The sequence below is a fragment of the Anser cygnoides genome, chromosome 2 (genome assembly GCF_040182565.1).
Source record: "Anser cygnoides isolate HZ-2024a breed goose chromosome 2, Taihu_goose_T2T_genome, whole genome shotgun sequence".
NCBI lineage: Eukaryota > Metazoa > Chordata > Aves > Anseriformes > Anatidae > Anser > Anser cygnoides.
Window position 1 is genome coordinate 129,175,423 of NC_089874.1, and position 17,876 is coordinate 129,193,298.

Below are 17,876 nucleotides of genomic sequence, written 5' to 3' on the forward strand. Positions count from 1 at the left end.
GTTATCTTTGTTTATCTTCACAAAATACAGTGCTTTAATTTAAGTGTTAACAATGCAAATACTCATGCCATATAAATGCTGCCTACACAAGCTACAGAAGAAAGCCACCAGCCATTAGTGGCCTCTACTACCACTTGCACTTTCTTGCTATGCTCTGGGTTCTTTAGCAAACTAGATTTTTATTCTACTCTATCCTTAGCTTATAAATATTTTAAATGATGTCTGCGGCAATGATTCCCTACAACCACTCTTTTTCTCTTATTCCAATCAGTCTTCCATTCTCAGCTGTCTTTGTATTCTCAGACTGGCTTACTATTAACTTCCTGAAAAATATATTAAAATACTACTTTGAAGCTGAGAAGATGTCAAATGTAACTCATCTTTTCACCATCCAAGTGCTTGCAGCTGGTAATCTCATTGCAGTGTAATGTTGCAAAGGTTTTGCTCTAGTTCCTCTTTTTTTTAGTTTCACGCAGAGGTTTGGTTCTGTGGAGAAATAGTCAGAGACCAAAATTACTAGTTATGGCACCACCACTCACTACATGCATGATCTTGGGACTTTGACAGAAGAAAGATACTTGTGTGTGAGTACTTACCAATCTGTTTGTATGTGCAAAATCTGGTCTTACAAATGAGCATATCAATTCAAATGCAAGGTGGGGTATATTCTGGCAAGTCGGAGCTAGATCCTCAGCAGGCACAAGCAACACACCAAAAAGTAAACTTCAGTTCTGAGTATCATCAGGAGACCTATCCTGATGAATGTAATCTCTCTCGCAGGAGTAAAACTATTCTACCAAGCACGCTGGGGTACACTGAAATTTAATTAACAGTCTTGACTCTGAGGCAGAAAGTGCCAAATAATAAGAAATAGTGATGCTGATAAATTGACAATTACAAGAAATGACTGTTTTGCCAAATACAGGCACCACACGTTTTTATTTTTTATTTTTATTTTTATTAACAGACGCATCATGTCTCATTCCTTCAAGATGAGGACTGAAATGCTCTATGGGAATTTGTCTGAACTTTGGGGCACATTTACTTAAATCCTCTAAAATATGCTATTTGGCAAGCAAATTTCAAAGTTAATGAAGCAAACATCCTCTTACATATATAAGTGAGGAAAAAAAGGACATAAATCTTTCTGTTTGACCCTTTTTCACATCTGAACATGGAACATGAGCACTCTCAAAGCAAGGTAGAATTTTGTAATGTATTAAAAGCATCTGTTAAAGCCTGCTGTTCCTAAAAAACCTCCTGCCCCTAACTTTATCATTTCACTGCATATCTCACCTAGCAGGTGTCTATGAGCTTTTATACATGTGCTATTTCAAAATGTGAAGAAAAAAAAGGGAAAGGAAAAAAGGTAGAAACAATCTTATGATGACTTTGCAGTTTGCAAGAGAAAGGTCTTTGAAATCCTGCCTTGAGCCACACAGAACTCCAGCTGAATAATTAATTACATATTGACAAGGTCTTATAAAAGAAAAGCTCAGAGCTATATTGACATTTACATCTTCTTAACATTCATCAGAAAATGTCATTCTGCTTAAAACAATTACTGGTAGCTTTAATGTTTTTGAATTCATATCCAAATTCTTAGCAAGAACATATGCAACCGATGATGTTTTATGGCTACGTACAGTTGAAATATTCATAAATTTTAATCTTTACTAAAATTACTAATGTACATTAAAAGAATATTAGAATCTTCTATAAATTCATAAGAACTTCTTGTATGTACATAGCTACAAGCTACATTGTGCTACAAATATTTCTTTGAGCTATTCTAATTAGGCATTACATCTGAATTTTTGTGTAATTGGAAGCTATTAACACAAAAAATACAACAAAAAATGTGAATTAAAAAAAAGTCCATAAACTTTATAAGGTAGGATGTAAAATGCAAGTTGCACCAAATAATTGCAAAATGTGCAGTTCTGCCAGTGTACTGTATTTCAAAGGAGATAGAATAAATGTTCATATCTCTGTTTTCTTATCATATTTGTAATTAATTGAAGTAGGATGGCATATACATTTCTACTAGATCTCCTCTGTTACAGTATTTCAGATGCACTTAATAAATTGCACCTTCCATGAAAAGAAAAGGTGATGGATTGAAAAATGTTTAGCACAACCATGCATAATTGATAGGTTCCCTAGTGCAAATAAGTGTCTAATAAATAATTAAATTTAATCTCATTATAAGAGTTTTCATAATGGGATAATTTAATTAAATGAAAGCCAAAGGGTTTCTAGGGGTTGAAAGATGCTGCTGTTGCTATATTTGGCTAATGGTCTAGGGATAGTAGAGTGAAGAAGGGTAATTCACATGGGTGCATGCATTATTTAATGAATCCCTCTGAGATGGAGGAAAGGACAGATCAATGATAACTTGTCATTTTATCATTGCTTACAATGCACATTTAAACAACCTGGGAAATGTTAAAAACACAGACAGAATTTTGCAACTCTTTGAAACTTTCTGCCATCAGGCACCTCTCTGGCAGACAAATAGCGAGCATTTTCTTTCGTACTACACATTTTCACTTTCATCTAACATTGTTAATTTTTTCCTTTCTTCATATCAAAAATAACAGCAAACCTTACCAGCTACTATACAGTTAGGGCAAGTCTGCCCCTAAGTGAAAGTTATAATGGATACAGCATGTATATCTGATACTAAAAAATTGATAGCTGTGTCATGTGGGACCCATTAACAAGCTTTTTGAGTGGGCTGAGTTTTGAGCTTTAAGTCTCCAGAAGCACTTAGCTAGGCTAGGATACTAAAACCATACAAGTCTAAGTAGTTAGCTCATTTGCAGGTGATCAGTTATGAATTAATATGAATGGTGAAGGTTATATCTTTTCAGATAAGACAAGTGTCATCTTGCACACAGTAAAAGTGCAAGACCCAAAAGCTAAATGGAGTGGGTTTGCAATCTGAACTTCCGTTTACTAATGACCTGCACATGCACAAGCATTTTCTCATTTAGAAACTTTTATCTTAGTGAACTCTGAACACAATGCCTGCAGTCTTGTGGTCTGTCCATTCTAGAAGGTCTCACTCATCTGACAGTACTGGCCACTTTTACCAGAGAGATGAAAATCACTCTTCTGGAAGAACAACAGGGATACAATTGCTCATAGTTTTATCATCTGCAACATGAGAGTTAAGTAACATCAACAAAAAATCGTATTTTGTTCATATGATCAGTATTATTTTGTCAATATCCTTTTAAATCCTTCTGAATTTTTCTTCTATGGGAAACACAGGCTTATTATTTGAAAGAACACAATTGTTAGTATCAATGCAACCATTTTAATTTTTGACTGATGCCGTGCTCTGAGTAGGAGTGACAATAAGCTACGAAAAAAGATGCCTGAATCCCTCTAGGAGCTCTGACTGCTGTAGCTCACGGGATTCATCCAAATAGTTTACATTATATTTGCCAATTATATCAGGTCCCATAGGAATTCTTCAGTCTTTCCTAATCTTCTTCACTTAACTAATCCTGTCTTAAATTTTCCTCCTCTTTTCTCAATTTATTTTTAGATGATTAATAAACATATTTATCAAAGTATTTATAGTATAGATGCTGAGGGGCCTGCATGATGAATATCAATCTCCTGTTTCTATTTGTCCTCTATTCTCTCTGCCACTTTTCAGTCCACGCAGAAGTTTATCATTAATGTGCTTCTTGAATTACTTCCTGTGAGAATGTAAAGCCTTTTCGCAAATCCAAATATACTATATCTGTTTTTTATTCACCTTTTCAGTGACACACATGAAGAATGCAGAAGTCATATTGTATCTCTTATATGTTCAAGGGATTTACACTCCTATAGTCTCTGTTTACCTCAAACAAAAGCATAGCTCAGTGCTTTCCAGTATTGTTGCTCATTTTTTAACCAACCCCTTCTGAAGCTGAAAAAGTTATACAAGTAATATAGTTTTTTGTCTTGTTAGTTTGTTTGTTAGTTTAGCACCTCCTTTACCATTGTAAATGCAGCGGTTCCTCAACTTTGTAGAAAAAATAGGTGTTTAATTTTACACAAACATAAATGAATCATTCTTGATTCAATAGAGGTATAATGCCTCTTTCCTTCTCAACTACTAATTTAGTCTCTTCCAGTTTAATAGCCTCACTGAATAATATTTCAGCTTTTACGAAATGAGTAGTTGGATTTTTTATTTTATTTTATTTTTGTGCGAATTAGCAAAAGGTTCATAAGAAAAATTACCGAATTATTTTTTGTTATTTATAAGATAACCTCATCTATCTATTTCTCTACATGTAAAAAAGAAATATTTATATGTGTCTCAGGAAAATATTAGGGTACTACTTTTGCTGACTTGGGTGCCCAGAATTCAGTAGCTTGATTTGTATAAGTTCAGTATTCTCAGTAATTATGAAATGAGTTTCAGAGGCAGTGGATTGAAATTAAGATGTTCTTTTCTATAATTCAACTTCCTCAGGCACAGTCTACGTAAAGCTCTGGGAGGATTTGTGTACATTTACAGCTTATTTAATTCAAAGAGCTGGGAGTAAAATCTCAGCTGATTATTCAATAATCTGTCTCATCCTCCAAGAATTAATGAACTTTTACATCTACTTCTCTGCTTTTCTAAGATGACCTCCAGTAAGCCAAGCTGAAAATACATGAAGCATTATAAAATGAATATTTTTTCCTTGCTTTATATAAAATACAGTACCAATAAAAAAGACGCTTATTTCTTCCTTTTATAGGTTGCAATCCACAATTACCTCTTGGAGTATAACCTTAGTTCTGAATTGCTCTGAATGATGTTCAAACTTTAAAGGGTTAGGGCTGCAGGGATTTTGTTTGTTTAAGAGTGGCACCTTCTTTTTATTTTTGCTATTAAGTAAAAAATACTTTGCCCCCTTCCCTCACCCCACCCCTCCCAGGTACTAGTAGTCTTATACTGAAACCTAAGCAGATAGCTATGTCCAATGTTTCAACAGCTATCATAAAATAGATTTAAATTATAATCTGTGATTTTTACTCCACTACAATGCTTCCCAGACAGTACGACAAAATTCCAGTGAGTCATAAAAGGGAAAATGAGAAATAAGAAAATAACATGGAGAAATTTTAGTGGGAAATCAAACTCTATCTACTCAGTATAATTCCCTTTTTCATGGTTTCTGCTCCTTATTAAAATTCCCATCAGCCACATTAAACTCCAAACTTTGGCGGTCAGAGGTTTCGTGCAACACTCCTATATATTCGAGATTTAACATTGCTATGTGGCTGAATAGCGGCTCCATCTATTCTAAAACAGTAAAATAACCACAGCACAGTATGGAAATATCGTAACTTCAGCTTGCAAATCCACTTTGTTCTAACTAGTGACTCTATACGTCACTGTCTTCTAGTAAAGAGTTGGTGTCTGGCACTAATGAATATGCCAATAAATGCTTTCATAAAGCTCTGCTTTTTACATACATGCACTACTGAAGCTCAACACACAGGCGCTAGGAGGAAACAGAAGAAACACATGCAATATTCTTCCTGTTAAATGTATTCCAAAACAATCTGAAAACTGCATTTGCATCTAAGTTATTGTGCATTTGGGGCATATTTGGTTTATCTAATTTTTCTTTTCGTTTCTTTTAAAATCTACCTCTGTAAACATAATTATTGCACTACTATCACTTAAAGCAGGATTGAGTCTATTTTATGATGACATTGGGATATACTTTGGGTGACCTATTCAAAATATAAAAATTAAACTTGAGAATGACTTCCCAGATGAGCAGATATTTTATTATTTCCAAAAATTACATGAATCAGTATCCCACACTGGCTTTTATATAAAACAACAAGCAACAGCACAGGAATTTACACATCTAATTGCTAAAGCTTGAAATACAGGAAGGACCCCAAAATAATTTTCTTTTTCTCAGTGTACCAATTCATATCTCGTAAGTGTTCTCACCTAAACATAATTTTAATAGATCTCAATAACCAATGAAAAAAACACAATTTTACTGTCCATTTCTGGACTCCTTCCTGCTGATGTGAAATCCTTCCCCAGCCGATTTCCATGACCTCAGTTCTCTATGAGACATACTAGCTGGCATAATGAACAACAGAACTTCAGTCACACTGGAGACAAAGTCTACTTAAAATAGAAAGAAACCAAAACACTAATATTTTTCCTGCTTACAGCCTGGGAGGGATGTTCTGAATAGAATCGGTCAAAAACCTATAGAGCTTGGACTGGGTGCATCCTGCTAACTAAAACCTTCCCAATGCACTACTGGGGTGCTGTCAAACAGAAGTCAGCAAATATGCTCAAAGAGCTAACTCTCCATCCATGTTTATGTGGATACTGTTTATCAGTATCTATCACTAAATCTAAATAATTCTGATTTCTGCTATTCGGAAGGACCTGGTGATCTGCTTGCTCTCCTACCTTCCCATGTTTTTCTATCCGTCCACCTAGTACAATTCTCTGAAGACTCACAAAGCACTGAATGTCCCGTGAGTTTTCTGAGGGTGAGTATGAAACACTAAACTGCCACACATTCCCATAAATGAAGAAAGCAAAGAGAAAACCTTTCTACCTCTACTTTTACACAAAGTAAATTATGTCTTTACAGGAGGAATAATACATATTGTGGTGAAAACAAAAAATAAAAAAATAAAAAAAATCTCTAAATACCACAAATGAAACTGTCAGAGAATCTCAAGGAATTCATGTTTCTTGCCAATAGCTTATACTATAAATGAGCTGTTGGATATACTTCACTAGGGCTTTATGAAAGCTTCAGTTTCATGAAACCCAGCTACAAGTCCACAGTTCCCCTGCATGGATAAAAACACTGACATGGAAAGATAAAGTCATGATAAATGAGCAAGGTTCTGAAGATATCTATAAATCTAGTCTTTCTAACATTTTGCACACATTCATTTTTGGTGTGCTGTAACTGCTTTATGCAAACTCGTTAACAATGCTGAGCAAATTGGTTCAGTGTTTTTGAACTGCTGGCCAGTAAATAGCAGATCTTCACTTTTACCTCTAAGCATGCTCAGGAACTCTTCTTTCAGATGGAAAATCTAAAAAATAATATTGATACAGTGTTTATTTTTGGTCAATTTTTACATTGTACTTTGAAACAAATTGTAAGACACCCTTGAGTATGTATACTCCATGCACTCTCCCCAGTCCAGTCTCAATCCAGACAGAGGAACAAATCAATTTTGGATGAAAAATAATGAAGACAACTAATAGCAACTTTGAAACACACTTTCAGGAAGCTGAGATGCATTTGTTCCTCACTACCGCCCCCCCCCAAAAAAAAAAAAAACCAACAAAAAAAAAACATAACAACAGATGAATCACTTTTCATAGTATGAACATTTTCAGACACCTCATTGTAAAAATTAAATGGCAGAGCAAACCAGGTAAGAATATAAGAGAAGAAGAGCAGAGCTAAGTGTTCCATAAAAACTACTTACTAAGCAAATGGTAAAATCTGGTGAAGATGAACTAAAGAGAAGTTCTCTGAAGATGAACTTTATTCCCAGTACCTTTGTGGATCTTTGTGGATTCAGCTTTTCACCCTCAATCTCTAAACTTAAAGCCTATTTGAGAGTTTAAAATCACCACAAAAGGGCAGAAAGCAAAAAGGATGTAAAGAAGAGAGGATGTCCTCCTGAACAGATTAAGTGGAAACAACACAAGAAAGGAGCAATCCACTGACCTTTGGAGGAACCTTGCGTGACTAATGTAAATAGCAGATTACTCCTATTATGTGAAGAGGCACTTGAAACCAAAACCCTTCTGGCAGCAAACAGAGAACACTGAGTGTCCACAACCTAAAAAAAAAAAAAAAAAAAAAGAGAGAGAGAGAGAAAGAGAGAGAGAAAACCCTACCATTTTAGTTCACTACACATTGAACCTCTGGGCACAATGCTCACAACCTCTCACTGATTTCAAACCAACACTCAAACAGTGCAGAGGCACTACATTAACAAGCAATGAGGGCAAAAAGTCTGAAGGACCTAAACATGTGCTAAAAGTGAACTGTTGGGAGCTATTTAAAGGGAAGAAAATGGTCTTTAATCCTCAAAACAACATGAGTCTTGGCCAGTCCATTAAATCAGTTAAATTCTACCAAGTTTAGCAGGCTTAAGGTACACTAAAAGCAGCTTTCCAATACTTATAAGGACATCATCAAGAAGACAAGAGCCAGGCTCTTTACAGTGAAGCATGGTGGGGTGATGAGGGACAACATGTATAAGCTGAAATTGAAGAGTCTCAGAGTGGATAACAGGAAATCCTTTTTCACCCAGAAGTGAAAACCTTGGAGATTTTCAAGACTAGATACAGCCCTGAGCAACCTGGTCTGATTCTGCTCTGAGCAGGAGGTCAGAGTAGAGACCTCCTGGGGTGCCTTCTAAACTGAATTTTCCTATAAACTTAACATCCTAAGTTATTAACAATCTGAACAGATAATGGTTCAATAATTGAATATTAGTTAGAGAATTCATACACAAGCAAGAACTTGTACTATATCGCTTAGTATTAGCCACTGCATGGTAGTCTTTCAGATCTGGTACTTAGAACAGAACAAGAGCCTCCATCAACCCTAACACAGCATATATTAAAAGCTCAGAAGAAAACCAGCACAAATTTTCAGTTGATAATCCATAAATTAAATTGTCTTTATGTAGATCTTGACATGATACATTACATACTCCTTCAGTGGGCCTTGATACGGCACGTTATAATGATTCATATGACATTAGCGTTTCATGAAATAATACGATATATGTAATCCAAAATTTACGTTTAGACATAGTGGAGAGGGATGGCTACAAGAAGTTGGCTTTTCATCCAAATTCCTGACCTCCAGCTAAAAAAAACAGGAGCTCACTTTTACTCCAAACAGTACACACAGTCCATTGAATGATAAAATATAGAAAAGTTAGCTCTACCATGTCTCTACCTTAAGTTGCACTTCTTCTAACAAGAATGATATAGGAAAACCATTTGTATTCTTTCCAAGGCAGCACAGGGATTCTCACTGTCTATCAAGGTTTGACGGAGAAATCAGTGCTAAAGCAAAATGTTACAGCTCTCCAGAATAATTTCTGAACATTTTTGATGGAACCTTTTCCCTAAGTTCTGAATATACAATTCACTGTTGTTACACTCCAACAGTGTGTGTGAAGTTGTACTTGCAGTAGGACTGCAAGGGTAACTGGATCATCTAGTACCTGACTTATCTGCTGTAGGTCTTCTACAAGCCATAATGTTTTTAAGGTCTATATTTTATATCCAATGCTATATATCTCTGTATGTCTGGGTATGTATTCATACAGATACACATATGCATATAAATACCACAACTAATTCTTCTAGGAATTTTTAGTTTCCTGTCAGTGGTTGTTTTGCCAGACCTAGGTAGTCCCATTAGAACTTGGAGAATGGATAGCTAAAAAAGGTATTTACGATCTATTAAATCAAAAATATGCTGAAAATCAAATTCTATTTACAGTATCACTTTATTTGCAGTATTCCTTCTGGTGCAGTGAAAAGTAAGGAAATAACTTTTTTTTTTTTCTTTTGTAGTTCTTCAGTAGTTATTTTGCAGAAATATTTTCCATTTAGCAAGCAAATTGTGTTGCAGAGCTTTCTTAAATAAAGAAATGTAATATTCAAACAATAAAATTATGGTGCTATGGGTTATTTATATCACTGATATTAAACACGCCGTAAAGGTTCAGAAAGGTACAAAAACATACCTGCACAGTATTATCTATTAAATATACAGAAAATACTCATTGTTTTGGGGAAGAACTATCCTTGTTCTCTTGTCCTTGATGAAGGTACAGTTTCTCCAATCTGAACAGAAGACTTACTACTGAATTTAACACAGAACATCTGTTTTTCATTTGAGGTGCATTCAAGTGTTCATTAAAGTGTCCTTACCGGTCATTTTCAGCATTTTTTTCCCTGCTTCACAATGGTTTGTCTCCTAACATTGTGGCAATTTCAGCATGTTACTAAAAATAGTCCTTGTCATTGTACCATTTCCTTTGAAAACATCAAGAGAAACATGAAACAGAACCAAATGTGGACCTCATGTCATTTCTGCATAAAGTGTAAGAGCAGCTTCTATAGTTCACCTTTTCATACTTCCTAGGGGTGTTTATTTTCTGCAATTATTCATCTGGGCTTCACTGAACTTGAATACTAATAAATTTTAAGAAGTGAAACAAGAAGCCTTCATATTGTCTTCAGGGAGGCCTTGAAAACTCTGAGTTAGGTTGTGAGTTATCTACTTTTTTACTTCCCACAGCAAGCCAGATCAGGTAAAAAATACCTGGAAAAAAAAAAGGATAAAAAACTTTACTTTTTTTTTTTTTCCCGAATACATGTTTATCTCTGAATACACGCCCAATTTAAAACAGAGGGTTTCATTAAAAATTGTAAATATTTTCTTCAGATTTGTGTTGTGGCACTCTACAAAATTATTAGATGTATTTCATAGAAACATGTAATTTAAAAATATATATATTGAAATGTTAACTTTTTTAGTAGTTTATAACTAAATTTTGGGAAAATAGTCATTTAATTACACAAGTGTTAGTACATTATATTCACAGTTCTAATTTAAGAAGACAGCTGTGCTTTAAATTTCCATCTCAATGCTTTACTAGTTTAGGTAAAAAAAAAAAAAAGTCAGCAGTGTGCAGTAACTGCAACCTAAGTAAATTACTATTGGTCTGGATAACAAAACTATAATCATCCATAACACTTGACTGGCAAGTAAAAACACAATATTACCTTTAAGAACTCATGCATCTGGAGTTAGACTGAAACCACTCTTAAATGTGCAAGAAAAAAGAGCAAAAATTAATAGGGTGATAAAAGGGGTCTTAAACACAGATAGGATGCACATCCTCATAATTGTTTTTTTTTTTTTTCTGTTTGTTTCCTTGCTTGCTTTTTTTTTGTCTGTTTGTTTGTTTGTTTTCCTGAAACTAAAAGACGTATTTTTTGAAACTAAAAGAAGGACCCACGGGAATGGTGTCAAGCTGAGGCAGGGAAGGTTTAGGCTAGACATCAGGAAGAGGTTCTTCACCGAGAGGGTGGTCGCACACTGGAACAAGCTCCCCAGGGAATTAGTCACTGCACCAAGCCTGTCTGAATTTAAGAAGTGTTTGGACTGTGCACTTAGTCACATGGTCTAAAATTTTGGATAGACTTATGTGGTGCCAGGAGTTGGACTAGATGATCCTTATGGGTCCCTTCCAACTCGGTATATTCTATGATTTTAATAATTGCATAGGTTATACAGAGGTGGTTCTGATATCCAGTAAGTGTAACCCAAGCACTATCTGACTGCCCTGGACTATAAAAATACAAGCCCTGAAGCCTTCCAGCAGAAGGGTAACAAGGTAGCTGAAGAAGAAATGGCTTTTCAACTTACTTTCTAGCTTGGCTGGCAGAGGCCTAGAAAACTTAAATGTGTATGCATGTGCCTTAACTACTAGGGAAGCCAGTTCCACAGTAAATACCAAATAAAGAGCTGAAAAAATAAAGCTATAATGAACGAACCACACGCTATTACCTACTGCAGAAGAAATGTATACTATCACATGCTGTTTTATACAAGTTTTATTATATTTTTTTCAATTTTATATTAGTAAGTAAACAAAATTAGCTTCCAGGTGGATATAACAGCATTCCTATCAATCCTACCCATTTATGAGTAGTTATGGAGAAGATTGTCCTGGGTGTTATTGAAAGGCACTTAAAGAACAAAGCTATTAGTAGGCATAGTTAGCGTGAGCTCATCAAGGGAAAGTACTGCCTTAGTAATTTAATCTTCTATGGTAAGGTCGGTCACCTGCTTGGTGGATGAAGGGAACGCAGTGGACATAATCCTTGTGGATTTCAGTAAGGCCTTTGATACTGTCCTTCATGGCATCCTGCTGGCCATGTTCAACTGTGAGATACAGGTTCACACTGCATTGGGTGTTGAACTGGCTTGATGTTAGAGCTCAAAGTGTTGTAGCAAATGGAGACACATTTGGCTAGTGGATGGTCACCAGTGGTGTTCCCCAGGACTCAGTTCTAGGGTTGGTCCCTTTCAACATTTTTATCATTGATCTGGATGCAGGACTGGAGTGCATCCTCAGCAAGTTTGCTGACGATACTAAACTGGGAGGTGCTGTTGACTCCCTGGAAGGATAAGAGGCCTGGCAAAGGGATGGAAATAGAATGGAGCACTGGGCAATCAGCAATGGCATGAAGTTCAACAAGGGATGGATTCTGAACCAGGACTGGAGCAATGCTGGACACAAGTACAGACTGGGAAATGAGTTCCTGGAGAGCAGCTCAGCATAAAGGGCCCTGTGGATGCTGGTTGACAGCAGGCTCAACACAAGCCAGCAGTGTGCCCTGGAAACCAAGAGACTGAACTGCATTTTGGGGTGCATTAAACACAACATGGTCAGCTTGTCACAAGAGGACAGTGCTGAGACCACTGGTGTTCAAAATACTGGGGATGCCAAGGGGAACACCTTGGGGGATGACCATGGCTGTCCCCAACAACAGATGCAAGCAAATGGCCGATATGCATTCACATTCAAGTGTTCTGGCCAGCCCAATGACACAGCTATATACACTAAGGCTGGGCAGGGAGCAACTCTTTGATAAGCTGCTACTAAAGCAGATAAACAGTCAAGGAAGGAAAACAAACACATAGGATAGGATAGGAAATGATACAGGCATGCTTCTGAAGAGAAGATTAATGATCAGAAGCCTTATTTACAGATTCTGCATGTGATTACTAAAGTCAAGATAACTGAGATACTTATTTAAGGTAGGACTATTTCTTGAAGAGAAAAGGCTTCTGCATCAACATAAGAAAATGTTATCAATAATTTTTCTAAGTATAGAAGGTGGTTTATTCTAAGCATACTTGTTCATAGGAGTTTACATTCACACCGCCTACAGTCTTTTTTTTCTTCAGTCTTCCTTTCTTTTCCTGCTGCTTACTTGAACTGACATATCCTTAATATCCAAAAAGTATTACTAAAGAGGGACAATCCAGAAATCTCCATTCTTCTCAAGTCTTTGACTTGAGAATGACTACTACTACTTTGTTGTAGCCCCTTGCCTACAACAATATCCCTATGTTTGTTGAATGCACCACTTAAGATCTCCTTACATAGCAAAAAATAGCATAGGTTAATTTAGCATTTTTCACTGCGATCATCTTAACTAAGTCAAGTATCCAAGAAAATGTCGTTGTCAAAGAAGACCCTGAACAGGCTGAGTTTTCTATTCCCCTAACAAAAGCCATGGCATCTGTGGACACTAAGCACATCACAGAACCAAGCTCATGATTAAACAAATATCCACAAATCCCAGCACTCACTTTTCCATGGTATTTTTAAAATAAACCAAACTTAAATACGTATTTTAAATGAGCTTTTAGTTCTTACAAATTCTACACAATCTAAATATTTCTTTTCTATCCTACATGTGAACCATGTAATATGCCACATTGCTGTCTGACTAAACACTCCCATTTACTACAAACAGAAGAATAATTTGTTTAGCTATATAATCAGCAGAGAGGCAGCACACAATAAAAGAAAGCATTCTAGCTTTAAAATGAATAAAAATTGATTGTGTCCCTATAAAAACTAAATTGGCAGAGTGTTAATTGCATTTCACATAAACATCTGTAGCAGTCGGTGACTCGTTACTGTGCTGTAATGCAATACAGGACACTTAGGAATAAATGCATCCTCTAGATGAGTTCATAGAGATTTTCTAAAAGCGCCTGATGAGATTGTAAAAATCTGATTAGTCAGAACTGCTAATGACACTTAAAACAAAGGCAAATCTTTAAATAAAATTATTTTGCTTTCCTTTTCTCTTGATAAATTATATGCAAATTACTGTTGATTGAAAAATGCCTGCCTTGAAGGGAAATTCATACTAATGAGGGAAAGGTCATCAGACAACAAAAGTATTTGCTAAAGAAATCTGCAGGCACTTGAAAATTTGGAAGAACCTAGTTTTCTCTGTGTACAGCAGTATGCTGGAATAAGCAAATATACCTATTCTACTTATTATTTATTATTATAGTGCACTACACACTCTCCAGGGAGGAAAGCAGACTGAGTTGCTTCCCTGAAGGCCTAAAAAAAAAGACTTAATACTCAAAAGATATAAACACGTTTAAATGTATGTGCTGCAATCAGTCACCTTGACCTTAACCATAATAGTTACCTGCAAATGTATGTCTGCAAGAACATGGTCTAGGAAAGCAGTGCTATGGGACATCACCAAAGCCAGCAGTTCATGTCTGAGCATCTGACATAAAAATACTAATTAAATTACAGAATTTATTAGTAAAAATTAATGTCTTTCCAAGACTTCCACTAAAAATACAATAAAAAAGGATTGATAATATTTTAGTTACAGGACTCTGGCATCGAAAAAGATATGTAGGTGCTTTAACCATTTAAAATGTAGACTGACCACTCTAGTTGAGGTATTGCTCTAAATTTAATGTGTACTGACAGGTATGATAAATCCCTACCGGTTTCTAAAAGTCTATCACAAAGATGGCAGAGAATTGCCATGTGCAATGGGAATGGAGAAAACTCCAGCATCACAGGTTTCAAAGGGTGTGTTAGATGAGCATCCACTGGTACAAAGGTAATTAAGGTATTCAGTCCTTCTTCAGAGATGGTGATAGCCGAAACGATCCACTGAAGTGAGTTCTTTCACATTTGTGTTTCTATTAATATTGTTCAATTTACAGTCAGCATATTTAAAATATTATGTCAATATTTAATGTAGTAAAATCATCATTAGGAAAGAAAAAGTCCATTAAAAGTTTTAAAAGGCTGATTTCTTTCCCATTCATATATCATTGAAAATTATTCTCAAGTGGGTCTCTACATTTATTTAAGAAATGTCCTTTTTAGATAAATGGTAAAACAACTATTGATAACAAGATTAGGAGTTGTCTTGTATCATTATTAGTATTACCACTTAGACTACAGTATCAGCTGAAAATGGACTTTATCTTCCTCGTATTTCTACAAAAAGGAGTCCCACTCCTGACAAAAGTCTCTGAAAAACACTCTTCTATAGCTCTAAAAATAGCAACTCCCAGCTTCAAGCACTGGTTTTAATAGCATAAACTCTCAGAAATTTAGGGAAAGAATTAAACAGCAATCCTTGAAGGGAGGATGCAAGAGTTTCAAATAAACGTTTTCACTTCAGCGTTACATGGAGCATATCATTCTAAAAGAACAAAGCTTTGTGTCTTACTTCGCTGCATACTGTATATTCTTACCTCCGACAGATTATAATAATATCTTGTAAAGCAGCTTGGTCTGAACTGTGGATAGTGCAGCACCTCCCAATAAATGAAAGAAGGGTGGACATGTGGAACCACTAGAATCCATTCTATTCGTCTGTTAATGGAGGGCCCTAAATCATGAACGGTAAGTTTATCATGTTGGTAGCTGCACTGATTATAATGAGACCATTTACTTCTGAGGTTAATGCTTAAACTGATTCAGATTCTTAAAGCAATCAGATAAGGCTGGCAAAAATCTGGTGTTAGACAGAACTGGATATTCAGAGTAGTTCAAAGGGATTTCCCTATTGTGAAGCTAAATAGAAAGGCCAGCTGCAAGGTTTTAATCGGGCTGCCAGGTAATCTGTATTGCTAGCAAGGTTCAGCTTGCACAAGCTGACATTTCTCAACTGCTTTGTGACTCAGAAGCAAGATAGGTCAGCCCTGTTGAGCACTGGGACTCTTCCATCACTTGTTTGGAAATCGCAGTCCTTCTAGCCTTGATTTTTCTAAGTATGCCATGAACATCATGCAGCTTTTTATTTGGAAGGATTTTCGGATGGGGCTCCTACAATGAAAAGGTTTGTCCACCTCTGGTCTAAAATCTGCAGTCCTGTGGAATGAAATGCACCAATAAAGTTCTTCCCCTGAGATCTCAGCACAAGACCTTTGCTTTTATTTAGATCACTGAATAGAAAGCACAACAGAAAATATAATGGAATCCTATCAATTAATATTACTTTTTTTTTTCTGTAGTTATTTTGTATTTATTATTTATTTTTTTGGTAGCAAAAATTTTATCATTATACAATGACATCTGGCATGCATCTTGATGAGGCAGTTCATTCTTTCTTCAGAATGCACAAGTGGACAATACCTTGAACTGGTAAGTTCTAGGTGCAAGAATGAAATGATAATGCTTTTAGCATATGAGTATAGGAGAATGTCTGTATGTTTATACTTCTACATCTACCAGAGGAAAACCTGATATTTTCACAACAGCTACAACAGGAAGATCACTAGAAGACAACTCTGTCAAGTCATCTTTTTGAAAAACAAATATAAGAAAGTGAAATAACTGTTTTTCAGCACACTAAGTACAATACTTTGATCTGATATATAGCAAAGTATTTTTCAAATTCAGTTATTTAAAAAATGGAAAAGGTACCCTGCTGAAAGACCAGAAACATTTCTGATTTACTGATAACAAATAACTTCTATTCTTTAAAATCTTTAAAATACATACAACCTATAAAATACCCTTCTAAGATTGTGTGTTGTAGCAGTCTGGTATGAATACTTCCTGAAATATTTCCAGTTCATCATAAAATTAAATTGTTTTCCAACCATTGGCTCTTAATTTAGATAACAGAGTAAGATCTGGATTCAAATTGTCTGTTGGTCTACAAGGCCCTCCTTATAAAGGATTGCATATTCAGCTATTAAGAATTTAATTTTAGGTGGCCTGTAGTTATGTCATATACTTGAAGTGAAAACAGGAAGAACATATTGAGAGAAAAATGATCAATGAGGTGCTTATGTGAGCATTTATGGGGAAAACATTTAGACCTGATGTTCACACAGACTGTAAACAATTTGTAATAGCATCCACATCTTCACTATGAATAGCTCATATTTTCTTCCTTTTATAGATGAGCATTCAGATAAGAGGAACCGAGTTGGTTCTGGGTTAAACATCATTGCAAATAAGCATCAGTTTTAAACTGAAAGATGTAGTTAATTGCTTCTCTCTAGCATGTAACTGAATCATCATCTTCTCCTCTGTAAGGAATGACTGAATGTATCTCTTCCATGGCAGCAATTTTCCATTTTGTCAAACCCTTCGCTCCTCACTGTTACACTTTAAATAAGTTCAGTGAGTGAAGAGTCTACCACAGAGAGTTCATTTTTACAGAGTGTTAGTTCAGCTGCTCCTTCTCCTGAATGATTTAATACATATAACTATTATGTAACTTAGATTGTCTTCCAATGTTTTAATTTATTCAGTCATTTCCTTTTTAAAACGTGCTATAGGGTACAACATACTTCCTGGTTGTGATTTTGAAAGCTCTCAATCCATTTGTGACATTTCTGACACTAAAATATTTAGATTTATAAATGTAAAGAGTTAGAAAATTTGGAAACCATTGTTTTCACATTTTACCCCTGTCTTGCATTAAGGGCTTTTGTCCCAAGTTGAATGTGGTAATGAAGTAGATGGGATTTGGATAAGCCCTAGATAAGGTATTTTGTTCCAGAAACACACAGTAAGAATTTTGTTGGGAGAAAAAGTTATAAGAATCAGAGCAACCCACCAAGGATTAAAGGAAGGAAACTTGGAGCTACCTCTCTTCTGGTGTTCAAGTATGAGGTAGTCCAACTCATTAGTTATCTTATTCAACCTTGACATTCATTTATATGGAGGACAAGGCTACAAATGACTTTAGCAGGCATGCAGTGTCTCTTCCTGAAAGGAATGTAGTTAGGAAGAAAACA

The 17,876-nt window shown here is 35.6% G+C and overlaps 1 protein-coding gene and 1 long non-coding RNA gene across 2 annotated transcripts in view; both read right to left on the bottom strand.

Moving 5' to 3' along the window:
• Positions 1-17,876, bottom strand: part of EYA1 (EYA transcriptional coactivator and phosphatase 1) — a 164,422-nt gene that overhangs the window by 108,958 nt on the left and 37,588 nt on the right. The window lies entirely within an intron of this gene.
• LOC136790193 (uncharacterized) lies at positions 497-10,373 on the bottom strand. Its single transcript, XR_010829715.1, has 3 exons — positions 9,974-10,373; positions 7,740-7,854; positions 497-7,092 (listed from the first exon to the last, which is right to left on the bottom strand). It is a non-coding gene; the product is annotated as an uncharacterized lncRNA (long non-coding RNA).